At 41.9% G+C, this 23,872-nt stretch overlaps 1 protein-coding gene across 2 annotated transcripts in view; it reads right to left on the bottom strand.

Annotated features, from left to right (window-relative positions):
* Window positions 1–23,872, bottom strand: part of LOC111953094 (leucine-rich repeat-containing protein 4C-like) — a 172,043-nt gene that overhangs the window by 11,440 nt on the left and 136,731 nt on the right. For both annotated transcript variants that reach the window (XM_070435240.1, XM_023972191.2), the window contains one exon: window positions 22,209–22,281. The gene's annotated coding sequence lies outside the window, so the exon portion shown is untranslated. The remainder of the gene's footprint in view (window positions 1–22,208; window positions 22,282–23,872) is intronic.

The raw sequence follows: 23,872 nt of genomic DNA, 5'->3' as shown, positions 1-23,872 counted from the left end.
GGCTCGTGTCACTAGGCAGCTCGCGGCTGTGCTTCCCTTTGTAGTCTGTAATAGTTTGTAAGCTCTGCCACATAAGACGWGCGACAGAGCCGGTGRAGTATGATTCAATCTTAGCCCTGTRTTGACGCTTTGCCTGTTTGATGGTTCATCGGAGGGCATAGCAGGATTTCTTATAAGCTTCCGGGTTAGAATCTCACACCTTGAAAGCGGCAGCTCTACCCTTTAGCTCAGTGRGAATGTTGCCTGTAATCCATGTCTTCTGGTTGGGGTATGTACGTACTGTCACTGTAGGGATGACGTCCTCGATGCACTTWTTGATAAAGCCAGTGACWGATGTGGTGTACTCCTCAATGCCATCGGAAGAATCCCGGAACATGTTCCAGTCTGTGATAGCAAAACAGTCCTGTAGTTTAGCATCTGCTTTATCTGACCACTTGTTTATAGACCGAGTCACTGGTGCTTCCTGCTTTAATTTTTGCTTGTAAGCAGGAATCAGGAGGATAGAGTTGTGGTCGGAATTACCAAATGGAGGGCGAGGGAGAGCTTTGTACGCGTCTCTGTGTGTGGAGTACAGGAGATCTAGAATTTATTTCCCTCTGGTTGCACATTTAACATGTTGATGGAATTTTGGTAGAACTGARTTAAGTTTCCCTGCATTAAAGTCTCCGGCCACTAGGAGCGATTCCTCTGGGTGAGTGGTTTCCTGTTTTCTTATTTCCTTATACAGCTGACTGAGTGCGGTCTTAGCGCCAGCATCTATCTGTGGTGGTAAATAAACAGCCACGAAAAGTATAGCTGAAAACTCTATAGGCAAGTAGTGTGGCTTGCAATTTATCACAACATACTCTACTTCAGGCGAGCAAAATCTAGAGACTACCTTAGATTTCGTGCACCAGCTGTTGTTTACAAATATGCACAGACCGCCCCCCCTCGTCTTACCGGASTGTGCTGTTCTATCTTGCTGGTGCAGCYTCTATCCCGCTAGCTGAATATCCATGTCGTCATTCAGCCACGATTCCGTGAAACATAGGATATMACAGTTTTTGATGTCCCGTTGATAGGATATTCGTGATCGTACCTCGTCTKGTTTATTGTCCAATGATTGCATGTTGGCGAGTAGTGTTGACGGTAACGGCAGCTTTCCCAGTCGCCTTCGCCGGGTCCTGACCAGGCACCCGGCTCTTTGTCCTCTGTACCTGCGTTGCTTCCTCTTGCAAATAACGGGGATGTCGGTCCTGTGGGGTGTTTGGAGAATGTCTTGTGCGTCTTGCTTGTTGAAGAAAAAATCCTTGTCTAATCCGAGGTGAGTGATCGCTGTCRTGATATCCAGAAGCTCTTTTTTTGCCGTAAGATATGGTTGCAGAAACATTATGTACAAAATAAGTTACAAATAATGTGAAAAAAAACWAATAATAGCACAATTGATTGGGCGCCCGTAAAACTGCTGCCATTTTTTCAGGTGCCATTTTGTTTTCTTCCGGCGCCATTTTGTCTAGGTGGGWAAGGACAGTGTGGAGTGAGATTGAGATTGCGTCATCTATGGATCTTTTGGGGCGATATGTGAATTGGAGTGGGTCAAGGGTTTCCYAGATGATGGTGTTGATGTGGGTCATSACCAGACTTTCAAAGCACTTCATGGCTACCGARGTGAGTGCTATGGGGTGGTAGACATTTAGGCAGGTTACCTTCACTTTCTTAGGCACAGGGACTATGGTGCTCTGCTTGACACATGTAGGTATTACAGACTCGGTCAGGGAGAGGTTGACAATGTCAGTGAAGACACTTGCCGGTTGGGGCTCTGAGTACACATCCTGCTCTGAGTACACGCATGCTCTGAGTACTTAGCTACAGTGCATTCTCCAATTAGTGTGTCCAGCCATAGGGCTAGCTTTGGAACAAAATACTTCKGTTTTTTTGCTGGAGGATGGGTGGGCTATTACTGTAACTACCAATTAATTGCATGATTACCAAGACCAATAATTATTTAATTACCAAACCCCAATTCTGATCAGCCCAAAGCCTGAGGGTGGACATAATGGTTTTTCTGTGCAGGGGACCAGGCAAATGTGACAGGGATTACACACAAGTCTGAAAATCACATTCCATTAAAGCTAATGGATCTAATATGTTGGAATTAATGCCATGCAGAAAGGAATTGACCATGGGTAGAATTTAGTGTGACTTTATTTTGGGTTGCRTGGTTTCTCTCTCAGAACTTATTGGTTACCATGGCCTGTGGATTGACAGTGTATTGGAGGTGAATATTTGGGGGATAATTTCAGTGCAATACATTATTCTGTAAGCTTTTTTCCATAAAATACAGTAAGACTCACTTCCTACACACAACATAAGTTAAATTAGTAACTACTTTAAAATCAACTCATAGACAGCTGTCTCCTTTAAATCCTTATGCAATGACATTCTCCACTTATTTCCTCATCCCCACCAATATAGCATTGAAATAAATGAAACAATGAAATCAGAGGTACACAATTCAATTCTTGACAGGGGAGAAAATAAGATGAAGTTGATTTACGAAGCAATCCATCTCCTCTCTGACAATGCAAGCAGTGAAATTGGATTTAGAGCAGGGAGGGAATTAGATGGAGAGCATGGGAAACAGCTAAATCGTGACTCAGATCGGCACCCATATCTGTTAATTTCCTGTGTAGTTGACAATAGGGAGAACATACCAACATAAGCTTTCCGGCGATAATGAGGGCTGTTGAAAACATGCCATTTCTGTCATGAAAGGAAAAGGGCTCCATAATGTCAACAATGAGGCCATTCCAGAGGGATATGATACGAAGCAAGCTAGATCTATACAGGGTTTTCTAAATCTAACCAGTTTCAGTTGACTTCACATTCCAGCTCAGGCTTCATTGGTAATACGATGGTAGATATTGCTCTTCCACCTGCCGCTAACTCTAGCAGGCTTGTAACTTCACGTGCCCGTCGCACATTGCTAGCCGAATGCCAAACTCTTCATTGAGACAATATGAAACATTAATCCATGGGKGAGTCAGTGCCACATTTTCATGTATGCTGAAATCAAAATGAAAGAAATGTTATCTTGCAAACTATGGTGTGAAATAGACTTTTAGAAGTGCCGTCTGCGCACATAGGGCTATTCTGTGTTGAGCGGTTAACAAATAAATAGGTATTCCTATASTCTTAATTTAGAGTTATTAATGTAACTTTAGTTGTTCTACAAACATTGGGCTATATGTTTTGATTTTTAATACATTTTAAGGCTGCATGATGGGACTCTAATAATGATTTGAAAAAAYTTGCTTGAAAGGCATGAGCTCTGCTTTGTTTCTTTGTGCAGGCMGTACACACTACATCAGTCACTCATTCACAATTTGATAGTCACTTGATTATGCCTAGAATTTCACGGAGGCATCCCCTTTGTGTGGCCTTAATGCACACCAAAAAAAATCCATGCCTTTTTTGMCCGGTGTGCCCTTCTCCCTGAGTGCTGCGCGCTCCGAATCACCTCTCACTCACATGGCTCTCCATCACATGATCGGGTCTTCCTCACAGACTACATGTGAAGACAGACACATCGGGGACGCAACTGCGTGTGTCCTTATCATAATTCCAAGGTGCATATTGAAGATTTTGGATGAACTGACTAAATTTACACTACCGTTCAAAAGTTCGGGGTCACTTAGAAATGTCCTTGTTTTTGAAAGAAATGTTTTTTTTTTTGTCCATTAAAAAACATAAAATTGATCAGAAATACAGTGTAGACATTTTTTATGTTGTAAATGACCATTGTAACTGGAAACGGCAGATTTTTTATGAAATATCTACATAGGCATACACAGGCCCATTATCAGGGCACGTTGTGTTAGCTAATCCAAGTTTATAATTTTAAAAGGCTAATTAATCATTAGAAAAGCCTTTTGCAATTATGTTAGCACAGCTGAAAACTGTCGTGCTGATTAAAGAAGCAATAAAACTGTCCTTCTTTAGACAAGTTGAGTATCTGGAGCATCAACATTTGTGGGTTCGATTACGGGCTCAAAATCACCAGAAACAAAGACCTTTCTTCTGAAACTCATCAGTCTATTCTTGTTCTGAGAAATGAAGACTATTCCATGWGAGAAACTGCTATGAAACTGAATATCTGGTACAAAGCTGCGTACTACTCCCTTCACAGAACAGCGCAAACTGCCTCTAACCAGAATAGAAAGAGGAGTGGGAGGCCCCGGTGCACAACTGAGCAAGAGGACAAGTACATTAGAGTGTCTAGTTTGAMAAACAGATGCCTCACAYGTCCTCAAATGGCAGCTTATTAAATAGTAACCGCAAAACACCAGTCTCAATGTCAACAGTGAAGAGGCGACTCCAGGATGCTGGCCTTCTAGGCAGCGGTTTGCTGATGTCAACGGTATGAACAGATTGCTCCATGGTGGCCGTGTGGTTAAGGTATGGGGAGGCATAAGCTACGGACAACACACACAATTGCATTTTATCTATGGCATTCATCTGCCGCCATCACCTCATGTTTCAGCATGACAATGCACTGCCTCATGTAGCAAGGATTTATCTGTACACAACTCCTGGAAGCTGAAAATGACCTCGTTCTTCCATGGTCTGCACACTCACTAGACATGTCAACCATTAAGCATGTTTGGGATGCTCTTGATTGACGTGTATCGACAGCGTGTTCCAGTTCCTGACAATATCCAGCAACTTTGCACAGCCATTGAGGAGGAGTGGGACAACATTCCACAGTCCACAATCAACAGCCTGATCACCTCTATATGTCGCGCTGCATGAGGCAAATGGTGGTCACACCAGATACTGACTGGTTTTCTGATCCACGCCCCTATCTTTGACCAACAGATGCATATCTGTATTCTCAGTCATGTGGAATCCATAGATTGGGGCCTAATTTATTTAAATTGACTATTGTCCTTATATCAACTGTAACTCAGMCAAATCTTTGAAATTGTTGCTTGTTGCATTTATATTTACTTCCGTGTAAATGTGTAAAGTGATATATTTTAACGTTACAATTTTTTTAACACAAAAAAACATTTGATTAATAAAGTATTTAATCTGTCATCTTCCTCAAATTAAGGCGATGATGAAATCTTTGAAAAAGGGAGGGAATCTGATTTCTTTGGTTCTCAACTCACGATAAAACCATCTGATTCCTAGAGCTGGACTGCAGAGGCCAATTACCTGGATAAGTACAGTGTCTCTTTGTACTGATATTATGGCCTAGGATCATGGCCTAGCTTCATGCAGTCATGCTCCTTGGGAGTCCTCTGGCCACACTGCACAGTGGGTGTGATGGCACATAAAGTCTATGTGCCATCAGGCAGCAGGAGAAGAGGCCATCAATGTAGCCATGCCATGGTCATGGCTGTAGGGAACCATGATAGGCACCATGGCTGACAGAGCTATGGGATTGCTCATGCTGTTGCTCAGTCTCTTTATTTAGGGGATTTACAGTATGTGCCTATTGGAATGGCAAAACCAAATGTAGCCAAAGGCTTCATATGTTTTGACTAAATCACATGCCATCAGACAGCAGGGAAAGAGGCACAGCATGACAATGGAGAACTAGTTCAGAGCAATAATGTGCATAGTATTTTGAGGTTAGGGATCAAAAAATATACACAGCATCAGACATGAATACAAATACTAGGGTAAAAAAGGTCAACCTTTTATATAAGGAGTAACCACAGGAATACATATTTGACTGAAATAATAGCAAAAGCACAWATCACTAGATTGCACTCCTAGTTGGGTTCATGCATTGAAAATATAAATGTGACTCAAATAGACTGGGCTAGATTTAGCAGATTCCAAAGCACTGTTCAATTCTACCTGTGTCCAGACAATACTATTAAAAATAAAAACAGGACCACACATCATCAGCCAGTGGAACAGAACTAGCCACATTCATTGTTGTTTATTATATTTAACCTTTATTTAACGAGGCAAGTCAGTTAAGAACACATTCTTATTTACCACGATGGCCTACACCAGCCAAACCCGGACGACGCTGGGCCAATTGGGTGCCGCTCTATGGGACTCCCAATCACGGACGGATGTGATACAGCCTGGATTTGAACCAGGGACTGTAGTGATGCCTCTTGCACTGAGATGCAGTGCCTTAGACCACTGCGCAACTCGTGAGCCCAAAATTTCACAGAGCTCATGTCACAGAGCAAAGACTTGAAAATGGGCACATGGGAGCTGACAACACCTGCAGATTGAAAAATAACACATTGCTAGATAAAGCTAGTATGAGGTCTAAAAGACAGCTCATAGGATTAGCCTAGAGTCAAAGCATAGCATGTAAATACAGATCTTTGAGGAAATTAGCCCGCATACAGCTGCACCAGGAAGGCTGCGTTTGTTCAGCAGGGGATATACGCGATCGGAGAGGACAAGCTTTTGATCTATTTTCAGATGAGCCTGATGTTTAACATGGAAGCTGATTATGCAGTTTCAAATATCWAGTTCTAACCAAATGTTTAGGAATGTGTTATCTTCTTCATCCTGTTGTTGGGAGTACCTCATAGTAATTTGTAACAGTATGTTTTTCAATGGTTGAGGCAGCAAATGAAATGCTACAAAGTAAGAAAAGTGGTGGTGAAGATATATTATCCGCTATCATTTGAACCAATGTCCATTTAACATTTGATATACTCTTTACTGAAGGAGCAGAGTAACACATAACTACTGTCCATAGGAGCATGCATACAGTGTCTGAAAACACTGTCATTTATATTACATCATACAGGACACGGCACAACTACTCACAGCATCATGTTATGAACCCGCCTCACACCCACTCCCTCTCTCTTTCTTTTTCTCCCTCTCCCTCTCTTATTCGTTTTCTCTTTCTCCCTCTCTCTCTCGTTGGGTCTCTCTCTGTGTCTGTCTCTTTTTCTCTCTCTTTCTCTCTCTGTCTCTGTCTCGGTCTCACTCTTTCCCTTTCGCTCTCTCCCCCTCTATGTCTCTCTCACTCTTTCTTTCTCCCCCTCACCTCTCTACCCATCACTGTGCTTTCTCTTTTGGACATGTTAGGAGCCAAAATGAGGACCTGTCAACCAAGCACCTGGAGGTAACCAAGAGGAAATAGACTTTGGCAGCAGCAGAAACAAAAGGCCCATCTTTTGCATGATACACCAAATCAATATCGCTCCAGTGGAGGGTCTCATACTGTGCAAACACAAAAMATATCTCAGCCCGCCCTGGCTTGTCAGATACCCTCCTCGATGAGCCTGAGAAATAAGGAAACACACACACGCACGCACATGCACACACAGACAAACGCACACAAGCACATGTGTGTGCACACACACAAGCACACTAACTCACACACATTCTCTCCAGCCCCCACAACAGCAGAACATAAAAGTGTCAGGGGTGTCTGCTTCTACCCCAGGCGAAAAGCACAAAGTAGAATGGCTTTTTATTTTTTGGGCCCACAAACGTTCCCTTTCTCCCTTCGCTGCAGCCACTTTCACAGCTTCCATGGAGCAGGGAGAAAAGGAGAGAAACTGGCAAAGAAACGTTGCTGAGGCTTCTTTCACTTGGTCATCGCTTCAGTGCGCAATCATTATGAGTTTTTTGTGATGGCTGCCAGTCACATGGTGGGGCTTTGACAGAGCTTGGCATGTGATATGGATGGCATGGGGGGATGGGAGAAGGCGGACGTTGGGAACCTTCAGGCAGGGGCTGGTGGATGGTGGAAGGGAATGACATAATGCCAGTCTATGAGGGAGCTACAGAAAGACACAATAATGAGATGCAGAACTGAATCAGGTCAGCTCCTGGCACAGGCTWGAGTTTTAGACAACGCTCCAATTAAGAGGAAGAGAGAACGGGACCAAAAAGACCCAATCAATCAAATCCTCAATGCAGTATATACGCAGGAGCTGTTTTTRTCATGGTCAAAAAGTATTGCAAATCCTATTGCTAACACCAGGTAACATTGTGTAAACATTGCTGTGGTGGATTTGATTGAATTGCAACCGCAGGCAAACTAGTCGCTCAATGTCTGTTTTCTGGGTGGGATTGCCTCTGAGAAGGATTGCTACTAGAAGTGTGGTAGCTGATGTACATACTTGCACCACTCCCACTCTTCATCTCCCATAACCGTGAGCAGAAGCTGAACATGAGCAACAACAAACTGTGACCTATGCAATGGATGGGATTACCATAGATGTTATCACTGGCATTGGTTTGCTGCTGTTAATCTTAAATGTGTATGGAGAGCATCTGACTGGTGCAAAGAGAGGGCACACTTTTCCTTTGCTGCAAAGTCTACAGATTAAAAAACAACCCAGGTTATTGCTGTTGAGCAAACCCAGAGAACTTGTTTTCTGCATGACTACAGCAAGCATAGCAACGGTGCTGGAATGTGCTATTTGTTCAAGCACAGTGAATGATTTGGAGAAACCATAGCAGATGGCTAATGCTAAACAACACCAACCCATTCAAAGAAAATGTATAGTTTACTTATAGATTGTCAGATATGAGAACAAAGAGACATTGAAAACAGTATAACATCCCCAGTCCCTCATCCCTCACACCCACCCCACCAAAAAAAGTTAATTAAATCAAAATAAAATAAAAATAGACAATGATAGAAACATAAACAAAATATGGTAATGATAGTAATTAATGGTAATTGCAACATGCTGACACTAAGAATGCTGGACGAAATGTTGTACTCTAACAGTAGCACCAACAACACCAGCAGCACCAACAACATCTACTTTATATCAGTGCCCCCCAACCCTGGTCCCGGGGACCAAATTGGTCACACACCCCGACCCCAGCCTCCAGCACACCCGATTTCAATCAAGGGCTTGATAATGAGTTGGTAAGTTGAGTCGAGTGCACTAGTGCTAGGGAAAGAACAAAGACGTGCACCCTCCGGGCCCCCAGGACCAGGACCGAGATGCATAGGCCGACACGGCAGGCTACAAAAATGAGTAAGGCCGCATTGGAAGACAGGATAGAAAAATAATTATAGAGCATAACATTWAAAAAAATTAAAAAGGGATCATACATTTAGTGTAATCTTCTCAGCACAATATGGCCATTAGATCAGACATGACCACTTACTGTGTGCACAGGGACCAGGTCAAGTCAAACTTGTACCTAATATTTTCCAGGGGCAGAGATGACTTCACCTCCTTAACCCACTGAATAAAGTATGGTGGTTTTGACTACTTCCAATAAAAGTGGACAAGACAGCAAGCTAGCAGCGAGGCAAATGCTATTGCACTCGCCTGATGCTTGGGAATATTATGATCTAGGGGGAGTACTCCAAATAGCAGTGAACGGGTTGTGGCTAATAGTTTTGTCACACGTGTGAGAATGCCTCAAAAATGGGGTGCCAAAAGTCACTCAAAGATTGGAACAACCCCCCCCCCCAAAAAAAAATCGCTGGATGATTTTTTGGGGGTTACAATCTTTTATTTTGATTTTTTACAACAGACACATACAAAAGACAATATACAGATCCACACAAACATCAACGACATCACACCTGCCAAAACCCACCTGAGTTATGAAAGTCTGCATTGGTCAGTCCAAAATTGGTTATAATTCTGTCATGGAAATAYATGTATTTCCTATTACTAAGTCATGTATGGTTCCTATACCTTTAGCTTTCCATGTGGACCAATTTATCACTCCATTCTGAAAACCTATCTAAGGATTTTTCCATTGGGTTGTATTTTMGGGTAATTATATTGGTTCTTTTAGAATCCATAACATCTTCTTCCATGTTGTTTTAGTGTTTATAACTATAAAGTTGTTAATGTTCTTAGCTTTATCCTTTGAAAATAGACACGTGGAAAGATTATGTGGGTGAACATGCACATCTTCAATGATTACCCATTGTTCCTAGTTAGTGCGTTTAACAATATGTCGCAAGTAAAAGCCTTGGGTGGCGAGTTGATATAATTRCACCCTCAGACTTAGGGAGGTATAAATGTTCCTTTTTATTCTATGAGTTTTATTTGCACATATAAAGTCTGTTATGGCCAAGTATACTTATTAAATAATGTCTTCAGTGGMGTAATTGGTATTACCAAGAATAAATATAAKAACTTTGAGAAGCATGCCATTCATTCTACCTGTAAGATTCATCGGAAGATTGTTCCATTTAAATAGAGCTGCTTTAATATAGTTGAGTAATGGGATAAAGTTATTTTTATATATGTATWTTTGTTGTCACTTATTAAGCATCCTAAGTTTTTGAAATGTTTGGTGTTCCACTTAAACTTTGTTGTCTGGTTTCTACATATAACCACAGTTTTGTCAGTACAAAACGGAGCTACTCACACCCCATGCGTCCTATCGGTATGCGCATGCCTTTTAAGCAAAATGATGAGGTGTGGATACGCTCCATACTACATTGCCATACGTCATCAGGTAGCTCGCTACTCATGTCTTGCTCCCATGCAGATTTTGTAATGTCCCAGGAACGCAGATTAATGTTCTGTATCATGTCATATAATCTGGAGATTGTGCCCTTCAGATAGGGGTTAAGATCAGTATCTCTCAGCTGGACACGTATGGGGCAGGAGTAGAAATTAAGGGAAATGTTTTTTAGTTTGGAGGACACCTACAAAAGTGTCTATTGGGAATACAGTACTATGGTCCACCCTCAGAGTATCGAAAGAGACAATTGTATTTTTTACAAAACAAAAACACCAGACCATTCCTATGCCAGAACTGGAATACTGTGTCAATATACAATGCTGGGAAAAGATGATTATACGCTAAATGGGGAGAAGCAGCTTGCTTTGTTAACTTCACTAGGGTAGGGGGCAGCATTCGAGATTTTGGATGAAATGCATGCCCAAATTAAASTGCCTGCTTCTCGGGCCCAAAAGATATGATATGCATATAACTGGTAGATTTGGATAGAAAACACTATAGTTTCCAAAACTGTTAAAATAGTGTCTGTGAGTATAACAGAACTGATTAGGCAGGCGAAAATCTGAGAAGAATCCATTCAGGAAGTAGTTTATTATTATTTTTTAATAGTTTTCTATTCAATGCCATTACAGTACCCATTGACCTAGGACTCAAATTGCAGTTTCTATGCCTTCCACTAGATGTCAACAGTCTTTAGAAATTGTTTCAGGCTTGTATTCTGAAAAATGAAGAAGTAAGAGCAGTCTGAATGAGTGGACCCTAAATTGTCACAGAGCTTTTTCATGGGCGCGARCGAGAGAGTGCGTTTCTTGTTTACCTTTTTAAATTGACGACGTTATTGTCCGGTTGAAATAAAAACAACCTGAGGTTTGAATATAAACATCGTTTGACATGTTTCTATGAACTTTACGGATACAATTTGGATTTTTTTGTCTTCCTGTTTTGACTGCGTTTGAGCTTTTGGATTACTGAAGAAAACGCGTGAACAAAACGGAGATTTTTGGATATAAAGAGACTTTATCGAACAAAAGGAACATTTATTGAGGAAATGAATGTCTGCTGAGTGCAACCATATGAAGATCATCAAAGGTAAGGGATTAATTGTATCTCTATTTCTGACATGTGTAACTGTTCTACTTGGCTGGCTACTGTTTGTAATGATTTGTCTAGTGGGCTATGTTCTCAAATAATCGTAAGGTATGCTTTCGCCGTAAAGCATTTTTTAAATCTGACACCGTGGTTGGATTCACAAGAAGTTCATCTTTAAACCTATGTAAAATATGTTTTGTTTTCTGAATTTTTATAATGAGTATTTGAATTTGGCGCCCAGCAGTTTCACTGGCTGTTGAAGAGTTGGGACGCTACCGTCTCACGTGCCCAAGAGAGGTTAAGGTTAAAGTTCTATTTTAAAGGAGTTCTTGACAACGGGATTCAAAAAATTGGTGCCGGGGTTCATAGGCAGTGGGTAGCACACTAATGAGAAAGGAGAAGTTGGAAGGCTTGACTTGAACTCCATGATAGCGAGAATCTTTGCTATATCTAATACCTCTCTATCCTGAAATAATATTTACCACTACAATAGTTTTATATATTTTGTGTTTACATTGAAGCTGTACTAGAGAATGGAAACAATAACATTGTAGAGTTTATCTGAACACATAAAGGCTCATGCTGTAAGGAACAGGCCTTCGTCCAAATTGTGTTTTTACCTATGGTGGGAAGAAACAAAAGAACAACATCATTATTTCCTAGGTAAAATAGCACGTAGGTGTGCTACAGATGTGCACACACATGATGAATKCTTCTCAGAAAAGTGGAAACTAACAATGTCAATTGATGAAGGAACTTACTATGAAACATGGGCCAAAAAAAAGGGGACACTGACAGTATCCTAAATCAAGCGCCAACTGCCTCAATCCAGGATAAGCTAATGTGCAAATCAAACACACTTCTGAAAGATCTATGAGGAAATACATGATCTACAATTCATTTAGTAGCAGCCATTGTGTCAGATTTTACCCTCTGGTGGCATTGGAGTGATGTTGCACCCTACTGATGCGTTGACAGGAAAATACACTCCACAATGATATGGTTATTGAAGGTTATGGTTGCTGGATCAAAAGCACCCTTCAAAATACAATCTTGCTTTTAGTCTCTGCTATGAAATCACATTATTTTTTTCAAAATCTGTCCAAGATTCTGAAGAGACTCACAGTCAATCACAACGCAAGCTTTTTCTGGCACGAAACTACTTCATGAAAAAATAGAGTTTATTTGAAAGGAAATCTGACACTCTAAGTACCAGGAAAAGCTTTAAATCAAATACAGTGGGTAATACAGTGCATTCGGAAAGTATTCAGACCCCTTCACTTTTTCAACATTTTGTTACATTAGACTTTTTCTAAAATAAAAMAAAAATCTGAAATACCTTATTTACATAAGTATTCAGACCCTTTGCTATGAGATGCGAAATTGTCACCAAAGCCCCATATACTACCTACCACTGCGACCTATATGTTCTCGTTGGCTGGCCCTCACTTCGTATTCATCGCCAAACCCACTGGCTCCAGGTCATCTATAAGTCGTTGCTAGGTAATGCCCCGGCTTATCTCAGCTCACTGGTCACCATAGCAACACCGACCTGTAGCACGTGCTCCAGCAGGTATATTTCACTAGTCACCCCCAAAGCCAACTCCCCATTTGGCCGCCTTTCCTTTCTGTTCTCTGCTGCCAATGACTGGAACAATTTTTTTTTAAATCACTGAAGCTGGAGACTTATCTCCCTCACTAACTTTAAGCATCAGCAGTCAGAGCAGCTTACCGATCATTGCACCTGTACACAGCCCATCTGTAAATAGCCTACGCAACTACCTCATCCCCATATTATAATTTTTTTTTTGCTCCTTTGCACCCCAGTATCTCTACTTACATCATCTTCTGCACATCTATCACTCCAGTGTTAATGCTAAATTGTAATTATTTCACCACTATGGCCTAGTCATTGCCAAACCTCCCTAATCTTACTACATTTGCACACACTGTATAAAGTTTGTTCTATTGTGTTATTGACTGTACGTTTATTTATCCCATGTGTTGTTTGTGTCACACTGCTTTGCTTTATCTTGGCCAGGTCGCAGTTGTAAATGAGAACTTGTTGTCAACTGGCATACCTGGTTAAATACAAGGTMWWKWKKTAAAATACAAAACAAAATCATKKTTTAGATGTTTCTACAACTTGATTGGAGTCCACCTGTGGCAAATTGATGGACATGATTTAGAAAGGCACACATCTGTCTATATAATGTCCCACTGTTGACAGTGCATGTCAGAGCAAACACCAAGCCATGAGGTCAAAGGAATTGTCCGTAGAGCTTCGAGACAGGATTGTGTCGAGGCACAGATCTGGGGAAGGTTTGCAGCATTGAAGGTCCCCAAGAACACAGTGGCTTCCATCATTCTTAAATTGAAGAAGTTTAGAACCACCAAGACCTTTTCTAGAGCTGGCCGCACGATCAAACTGAGCAATCGGTTGAGAAGGGCCTTGGTCAGGGATGTTACCAAGACCCGATTGTTACTCTGACAGACCTCGAGAGGTTATCTGGAGATGGGAGAACCTTCCAGAAGGACAAKCATCTCTGCAGCACTCCACCAATCAGGCCTTTATGGTACACTACCCTGTAAAAGGCACATGACAGCCTGGTTGGTTTGCCAAAAGGCAGCTAAAGACTCTCAGACCATGGGAAACAAGATCCTATGGTCTGATGAGACCAAGAACTATTTGGCCTGAATACCAAGCGTCACATCAGGAGGAAACCTGGCACCATCCCTTCGGTGAAGCATGGTGGTGTTAGCATCATGCTGTGGGGATGTTTGTCAGTGGCAGGGACTGGGAGACTGGGCAGGATCTAGGGAAAGATGAATGGAGCAAAATACAGAGAGAACCTTGATGAAAACCTGCTCCAGAGCGCTCAGAACCTCAGACTAGGAAGAATGTTCACCTTCCAACAGGACAGTGACCCTAAGCACACAGCCAAGACATCACAGGAGTSGCTATGGAACAAGTCTCTGAATGTCCTTGAGTGTCCCAGCCAGAGCCCAGACTTTAACCCGATTGAACATCTGTGGAGAGACCTGKAATTAGRGATGCAGCGACACTCCCCACCCAACCTGACAGAGCTTGAGAGGATCTGCAGAGAAGAATGTGAGAAACTTCCCAAATACACGTGCCAAGCTTGTAGTGTCATACTTGTAGTGTCATACCCAAGAAGACTTGAGGCTGTAATCACTGCCAAAGGTGCTTTAACAAAGTACTGAGTAAAGGGTCTGAATARTTGTGATAAATGTGATTTGAGTTTTTATTTTTCATAAATTAGCAAACATTTAGAAAAAAATGTTTTTGCTTTGTCATTATGGGGTATTGTGTGTAGATTGATGAGGAAAAAAACAATTTAATGAATTTTAGAATAAGTCCAATGTAACAAAATGTGGAAAAAGTCAAGGGGCCTGAATACTTTCCGGATGCACTCTAGGTATTCACTCCCTTTGGATATTTTCCCCATTTTGATCCATTACAAATTGGGATTAAAATACAGCGCCTTCAGAAAATGTTCACACCCCTTTACTTTTTCCACATTGTGTTGTCTTACAGCCTGAATTTCAAATTGATTTAATTGTGATTCTTTGTCATTGATATACACAAAATAATCCATAATGTTAGTGAAAATGTATATATTTTTGTTAAATGTTGTTTTAGTATTAATACAAATGTACATAAAAAAATATAGTAGTTGCATAAGTATTCACCCACTTTGTTTAGGCAAGCTTAATTTAGTTCAGGACTGGCTTAACAATACATATACACTACAGTTCAAAAGTTTGGTGTCACTTAGAAATGTCCTTGTTTTTGAAAGAAAAGCAAAAAATGTTGCTGAAAACTGTTGTGCTGATTAAAGAAGCAAAAACACTGGCCTTCTTTAGACTAGTTGAGTATCTGGAGCATCAGCATTTGTGGGTTCGATTACAGGCTCAAAATGGCTAGAAACAAAGTGCTTTCTTCTGAGAAATGAAGGCTATTCCTTGCAAGAAATTGCCAAGAAACTGAAGATCTCGTACAATGCTGTGTACTACTCCCTTCACAGAACAGCGCAAACTGGCTCTAACCAGAATATAAAGAGGAGTGGGAGGCCCGATGCACAACTGAGGAAGAGGACAAGTACATTAGAGTGTCTAGTTTGAGAAACAGACGCCTCACAAGTCCTTAACTGGCAGCTTCCAGAGATTTGAGACTGGGATGGAGGTTCACCTTCCAGCAGGACAATGACCCTAAGCATATTGCTAAAGCAACACTCGGCTGGTTTAAGGAGAAACATTTAAATGTCTTGGAATGGCCTAGTCAAAGCCCAGACCTCAATCCAATTGAGAATCTGTGGTATAACTTAAAGATTTCTGTACACCAGTGGAACCCATCCAACTTGAAGGAGCTGGAGCAGTTTTGCCTTGAAGAATGGGCAAAAAAAAATCGCAGTGGCTAGATGTGCCAAGCTTTTGAGACATACCCCAAGAGACTTGCAGCTGTAATTGTTGCAAAAAGTGGCTCTACAAAGTTTTGATTTTGGGGGGGGTGAGTAGTTATGCACGCTCAAGTTTTCAGTTTTKTTTTTTGTCTCATTTCCTGTTTGTTTCACAATAAAAAGATTTTGCACCTTCAAAGTGGTGGGCATGTTGTGTACATCAAATGATACAAACCCCCCAAAAATCTATTTTAATTCGTAATTAATTGTACGACAATAAAATGCCAAGGGGGTGAATACTTTCGCAAGCCACTGTACTGGCCCACCCATACGGAGGAAGGCCCAGCCAATCAGAGTACGTTTTTTCCCACAAAAGGGCTTTAATACAGACAGAAATATGTCTACATTTTATCAGCAGTCCGGGTGGCTAGTCTTAYATGATCCCGCAGGTGAAGAAGGTTGATGTGAAYGTACTGGGCTGGTGTGGTTACATCTGTGGTTGGACATACTGCCAAGTTCTCTAAAATTAAGTTGAAGGCAGCTTATGGTAGAGAAAGGAACATGCAATTATCTGGCTACAACTCTGGTGGACATTCCTGTGTTCAGCATGCCAATTGCACACTCCCTCAACTTGAGGCATTGTGTTGTGATAAAACTGCACATTTTAGTGGCCTTTTTAATCAGCTTCTTGATATGCCACACCTGTCAGGTGGATGGATCATCTTGGAAATTGAGAAATGCTCACTAACAGGGATCTAAACAAATGTGTGTACAAAATTTGAGATAAATACGCTTTTTGTGCGTTTTTTTAGATTGAGGATGTTTTATTTCAGTTCATGAAACATGGGACAAACACTTTACATGTTGCGTTTAGATTTTTGTTTAATAGAAGCAATGTATGATCACTGGAGACTTGAGACTGGAGACTGCTCATCTCCGTTTCTATGTATGTACGTTGCTAGACATCTGCTGTGAAGCACCGGACACTCAAATACAACAACACAACATATTCCCAGCCTCACCACACTCTTTTCCTTGAGGCTATTTTGATATGTATGACATTTCTCAATTTCTACCACTAGGGTGGCTGACGATGGCTCACTTGTGAGTCAACACTGACCATCGGCCTACTTCCAGCCAGTGTCAGGGATGGCGATGTGGCCATCGGATAATGAAAATAACTATGTAACGTGTCTGTAGGGCAGCCGATTCACTAAACAGATGAGCCAGGATCATATCCACTGGCAATGTCTACAGSCCCGAGCCAGCCACAGAGCCGGAGCACTCGGTCATCCCCCAAGCTACACATTTTCCTGAGAAATGAGGCGCAGTAATTCCGATTGGTCTCTTCATACATGAGTGTCGGACCGAGAGCTCATTTTGGACAGCTGGCCCTGAAACACATGCAGGGCTACAGRGACATGCACATGCACGCATACACTCATGAAATATACGAATATACAGACACACTGACACACCGACACACACACAGACAGAAGGCAAAAAGAGTTGTGTCAAGATAAGTTCACATTCTGCTCACACACAGGATGATTCAAACCCACATTACACACACATACAAACTTTCTGTCAATATTGCCCTTTCTTTCACTTGCACACATTTTCTTTGTCATTGCTATTGTGTATATCTCTCTCAATTCCCGCACAATTTCTGTTGTTGTAGTCTGATGTCCTCTCATCCCGCTGTGCACACCACGTCATTTCAACAAATGTCGGTCATTTTTGGTTGAGACATCAATCGATGAGATTTCAACCTTTATCCACCCYCTCCAAAAGACATCCAGAAGTTTGTTGAATTCCCAATGTGTTATCACTGCACTTTCAACCATTTAAAAGCACAAAAAGTTAAAATGGGAATAKAATGTCAGATATTTTTTATTTATATAACAACTTAATGTGTTATCACTCTGCTTCATCTAATAGCAAAGCCAGATGACCTGGATTGTAGTTGAGATTACATTCAGAAAGTATTCATACCCCTTGATTTATTCCACATTTTGTTGTGTTACGGCCTGAATTCAACATGGATTAATTATATTGTTTTTATTTCTTCACACATCTACACACAATACCCCATAATGACAAAGTGGAAAAAAAWTTACATTTTTGCTAAATTATTGACAATAAATTAAATACAGAAATATCTCATTTAAATAACTATTCACACCCCTGAGTCAATACTTTGTAGAAACACTATTGGCAGTGTTTATAATTAAAGTGCAGCAGTAAAATAACAATAGCGAGACTATATAGAGGGGGGGTACCGATACAGACTCAATGTGCAGGGGCACCGGATAGTTGAGGTGTATGTACATGTAGGTAGAGTTATTAAAGTGAATATGCATAGATGACAACAGAGAGTAGCAGTGGTGTAAAGAGGGGGTGATGGGGGGGCACTGCAAATAGTCTTGGTAGCCATTTGACTTGATCTTCAGGAGTCTTTTGGCGTGGGGGTAGAAGCTGTTTAGAAGCCTCTTGGATTTAGACTTGGCACTCCGGTACCGCTTGCCATGCGGTAGCAGAGAGAACATTCTATGACTAGGGTCGCTGGAGACTGACAATTTTAGGGCCTTCCTCTGACACCGCCTGGTTTAGAGGTTCTGGATGGCAGGAAGCTTGGCCACAGTGAGGTACTGTGCCTGACGCACTATCCTCTGTAGTGCCTTGCGGTCAGATGCCGAGCAGTTGCCATACCAGGCAGTGATGCAACCAGTCAGGATGCTCTCGATACTTCAGCTGTAGAACCTTTGGACGATCTGAGGACCCATGCCGAATCTTTTCAGTTTCCTGAGGGGGAACAGGTTTTGTCGTGCTCTCTTCACGACCGTCTTCGTGTGCTTGTTAGTTTGTTGGTGATGTGGACACCAAGCTCTCAACCTTCACCACTAGAATGGGGGTGTGCTCGGTTCTCTTTTTCCTGTAGTCAAGAATCATCTCCTTTGTCTTGATCATGTTGAGGGAGAGGTTGTTATCCTGGCACCACACGGCCAGGTCTCTGACCTCCTCCCTATAGGCTGTCTCGTAGTTGTCAGTGATCAGGCCTTCCACTGTTGTGTCATCGGCAAACTTAATGATGGTGTTGGAGTCGTGCCTGGTCGTGCAGTCATGAGTGAACAGGGAGTACAGGAGGGGACTGTGCACGCACCGCTGAGGGGCCCCCTTGTTGAGGATCAGCTTGGCAGARGTGTTGTTACCTACCCTTACTACCTGGGGCGGCCCGTCAGGAAATCCAGGATCCAGTTGCACAGGGAGGTGTTTAGTCCCAGGATCCATAGCTTAGTGATGAGCTTTGAGGGCACTATGGTGTTGAACGCTGAMCTGTAGTCAATGAATAGCATTCTCACATAGATGTTGCTATTGTCCAGGTGGGAAAGGGCAGTGTGGAGTGCAATAGAGATGGCATCATCTGTGGATCAAATTGGAGTGGGTCTAGGGTTTCTGGGATAATGGTGMTGATGTGAGCCATGACCAGCCTTTCAAAGTATTTCATGGCTACAGACGTGAGTGCTACAGGTCYGTAGTCATTTAGGCAGGTTACCTTAGTGTTCTTGGGCATTGGGACTATGGGGGTCTGCTTGAAACATGTTGGTATTACAGATTCAGACAGGGAGAGGTTGATCATAGTCCTGTATTGACACTTTGCCTGTTTGATGGTTCATCGGAGGGCATAGCGGGACTTCTTATAAGCTTCCTGGTTAGAGTAGCCAATATCACCAATAGGTGCTCTTGTTTGCAAGGCATTGTAAAACCTCCCTGGTCGTTGTGGTTGAATCTGTGTTTGAAATTCTCTGCTCGACTGAGGGACATATAAGTGTGGGGTACAGAGATGAGGTATTCATTCAAAAATCATGTTGAACACTATTATTCCACACAGAGTGAGTCTATGCCACTTATTATGTGACTTGTTAAGCAATGCTTTACTTRTGAACCTATTTAGGCTTGTCATAACTAAGGGGTTGAATACTTATTGACTCAAGACATTTCAGCTTTTCATTTTWAAATATTTCTAAAAACATAATTCCACTTTGACTTTATGGGGTATTGTGTGTGGGACAGTTCACACACAATACCCCAGATTATATGTATCGGTATAAATCAATCACCCTGTACAGTTAATTTCACAATCAATGTCAAAAWGCTCTATCACATAGGCAAGGACAGAAGCCCAAAGAGTGTGTCCTGTTTGCATCCTTTGTGTGTGTTTGTGTGTGTGTGGATTAGCATGGTACAATAACAGGATTTCAGGACAGTTTCAGGATATAAACCAGAGGCATTTTTTTCATGGTTGTTTTCATCTTGAAGTGTCCGTTAGTGAGCTTAATGACTCATGCTGAATGAGCTACAATACAACTTCAGAGGAGTGGAGGATGKCAAAAAGAGATCCAGAGACGCAGTACAGTTAACTGAGAAATCCAGACACCAAGCCTGTGGCCTTGTGGGGATGGAGGAGTGTAATTCCCACAATAGAGTGCCTTTATTAAGTTAATAACAACTAAATYAGCTCTCTCATGCCCTGTGCCCCGTTCAGTATGCACCGGTGCTATTGTTTGTGTTCTGCCAGGTTTATCTTTCAAACGCGCTGGGGGACATTAAAGCAATGACACTGATGTTTGTTATTGCACTACAGCTGAGCTCATGGTGGTTCTGGATTTAGCCAATCAGTAACACACAAGAGGAACACACAGACACTGAAACATGCACACACTCACTCACACACTTCAACTACAAAAAAAAACGAACAAAAACATGGGTGATCAGAAATTATGCAAGGCAAGTTACGATTCTGTCTGCTAGTTTCATAGCTGATCAATCAACCCAGACAAACAATCCAAATAACATGCTAATTACCTTCAATCCATCAGGATCTGGTGTACAAATGAGAATTGTCTGAGGGTGGTGCCAAAGAAGCTAAGATGAGCCTCTGATAGGATGTGTACTAAGTCTTATGTGTAACATTTAAGAAAGTGAGCATAATCAACTTGCTTGACCACACCACATCAAGAAGGCTAAGACAACTTCCCACCAAGCACAGACGTCAGTTCAATGTCTAGTTTTGATTTACATTTGGTTGTTGTCAACTAAACATGAATCCAATGTGAAACCAACAAAGAAAGTACACCTTGTCATTGGATTTAGGTAAAAAGTTGGGTTTTTAAAAAAAMACCTTACATTGATTACTTTTTGCAAATCCAATCAGTTTTCTATGCTGATTCAATATCATCACATATCATTTTGTTGTTTATATGACATGATTAAAKCAGTTTTTGCCCAGTTTGTTGGGATGGGAGCATTCTCCATTCAATGTCGAAAATCTGTCATTTATAAAAATGACTCCCCCACGGGGTCTGGAGGAAAAGGACACATATTGCAGAGGAAAACAAACATCTATTAAACCAATTCATTATCTTTTTAATCAGCTGACCTGAGCTGTGTCCCAGGGAACTGCAGAGCTGGGGTGAGTCTAGAACTCTTGCTAGCTATTATTCATCTGTCAAACACAGCAGCACCATTACAGAGGGGACAACACAGACAATGAGGAGAAATGTATTGCTATCAAAGAGCTAAGGAGTGTTACCCATCAAGAGGCTAACTATAGACAACATTAACGTGCTTAGTAAACAAAAGTAGAATACTTGAACATGATACTATTTCTTTCTGTTGCAAGACGTGTTACAGAATCATACTTTCACAATGAGTAACTAATTAGAGGACCTTTGGTGTTACTGTATGCTTTGCTAGGAAGATTTTTGGAACTAAGATATCCATTTCATTGTGATAGGATGCCACTACACTCCTAGAAAAACGTTTCCAAAAGAGTTATGCAGCTGTCCCCATAAGAGAACCCTCTTTGGTTCCAGGTAGAACTCTTTGAGGTTCAATGTAGAACCCTCTGTGGAAAGGGTTATACATGGAACCCAAAAGAGTTCTACCTGGAACCAAACGAGTTCTACCAGAAGCCAAAATGGATTCTTCAAAGGGGTCTCGTATGGGGACAGCCAAATAACCCAGATAATTTTTGGGTTCTAGATAGCACTTTTCTTTTACGAGTGTACTTGGCAAAGACCATCCCAAAACCCAGTCCTAGTTTCTAAGCCTTACCATTGAACATGCCATGGCAATGAAGGAATATCACTGTAACTCAAACTCCCCTCCTCATCAGAGAGAGCAGAATCAGGCCCTGAGGATCAGGATGATCACGCATCAGCCTGTAGCCCTGGTTGTCTCTTTCTCTCATTTTGCTCTCACCTGCCAACTCATTCGCAATCCCTCTGGTTTCTCCCCATCCTCAAGTTTGCTCGTTTTCGGCTGCTGGCTCACCCTGAAAAGAGAAGAGAGGAAAAAATTACTCAATATGAATACTTWAAAAAAAATGTGTTTACAATGACAAGCTGCTTGGATGACACTCAGTTTCGTTGTTTCCTCACTTGGCAATGGCGGCTAGCGGAGGGRATTGATATCGAGGAGAGCGTGCCAAGGTCTTTGTTGAAGCGGGGCGAGTGTAGTACCGCCAAAGCAAGGGCTTAGCAAATGAAAATGTTCTACCAGATAGGCATGGAATCGCAGCGAATGGTATTAGTACACCCCACTCCAGCTATAGACCGACACAGAATACAGGCTAGGCCTATATCGAGTATGGCTGCAGACTATGTTGGCAGACTGAACCGGTTTTCATCAAAATCATGCTCCTGAACTTTGGGGTCAAGTAAGTATTTTTTAACCACCTGCTTTTGGGCTGGGTGTGTCAATGTGAAGTTAATACATGCATAATCTGTGAGCAGAATTAGTCTTACCWAGCCACAAAATCATTGGTTTGAAAGCAACTTTTTTTCTGGATTCTATGCCGCGTCATTTTTCCTTACTTTTTCCCTCACTTGGGCCAGCCCCCTAGCAATTTGAGTTCTAGCCAATGAGCTTCAGACCCTCGCCATTTGAGTGACAGCTAGCAAGATGCACAAACAGCAGAACGAGAGAAAGAGCAATGAAGTGGTGCACATATCTGCAAAAGTGTGATTTGGTGAACACTTTGCTCGCTACTTTCAGTACAACTGGCAAAAAAGTATACAAAACTACCTGAGAATCTCTTTAACACTAGAAAAGCCAGGCCTCCCCTCCCAAGTGGCGCATTGGTCAAAGACACTGCATCGCAGTGTTGCAGCGTCACCCGGGTGTTAAGAAGCGCGGTTTGGCGGTTCATGTTTCAGAGGACGCATGARTCAACCTTRGCCTCTCCCGAGCCCGTTCCGGAATTGCAGCGATGTGACAACATCGGAATCATGAAATTGGGGAGAAAAAGGGTGGTAAAAATTACAAAAAATATATAAATAAAAGCCAGGCCTRGAGGGATCCCCTTTGAGCCAATGAGGAGTCATTTTGACTTAAACATTATAACAGTCTAATATACACTGCTCAAAAAAATAAAGGGAACACTAAAATAACACATCCTAGATCTGAATGAATGAAATATTCTTATTAAATACTTTTTTCTTTACATAGTTGAATGTGCTGACAACAAAATCACACAAAAATTATCAATGGAAATCAAATTTATCAACCCATGGAGGTCTGGATTTGGAGTCACACATCAAAATTAAAGTGAAAAACTCACACTAACAGGCGATCCAAATTTGATGTAGCCTTAACAGTCAAGATGAGGCCAGTAGTGGTGTGGTGGCCTCACGGCCTGATACTCCTACAACGCCTGGGCATGCTCCTATGAGGTGGCGGATTGGATCTCTTGAGGCATCTCTCCCACCTGGACTAAAGCATCCGCCAACTCCTGTGACAGTCTGTGGTGCAACGTGGCGTTGGTGGATGGACGAGACATGATGTCCCAGATGTGCTAAAATTGGATTCAGAGTTGGGGAACGGGCGGGCAGTCATATGCACAATGCCTTCCTCTTGCAGAACTG

This window comes from Salvelinus sp. IW2-2015, linkage group LG26, assembly GCF_002910315.2.
Source record: "Salvelinus sp. IW2-2015 linkage group LG26, ASM291031v2, whole genome shotgun sequence".
In the NCBI taxonomy this organism is placed as follows: Eukaryota; Metazoa; Chordata; class Actinopteri; order Salmoniformes; family Salmonidae; genus Salvelinus; species Salvelinus sp. IW2-2015.
The sequence above is the reverse complement of the archived record's forward strand: the minus strand, read 5'-3'. Positions and strand labels throughout refer to the sequence as shown.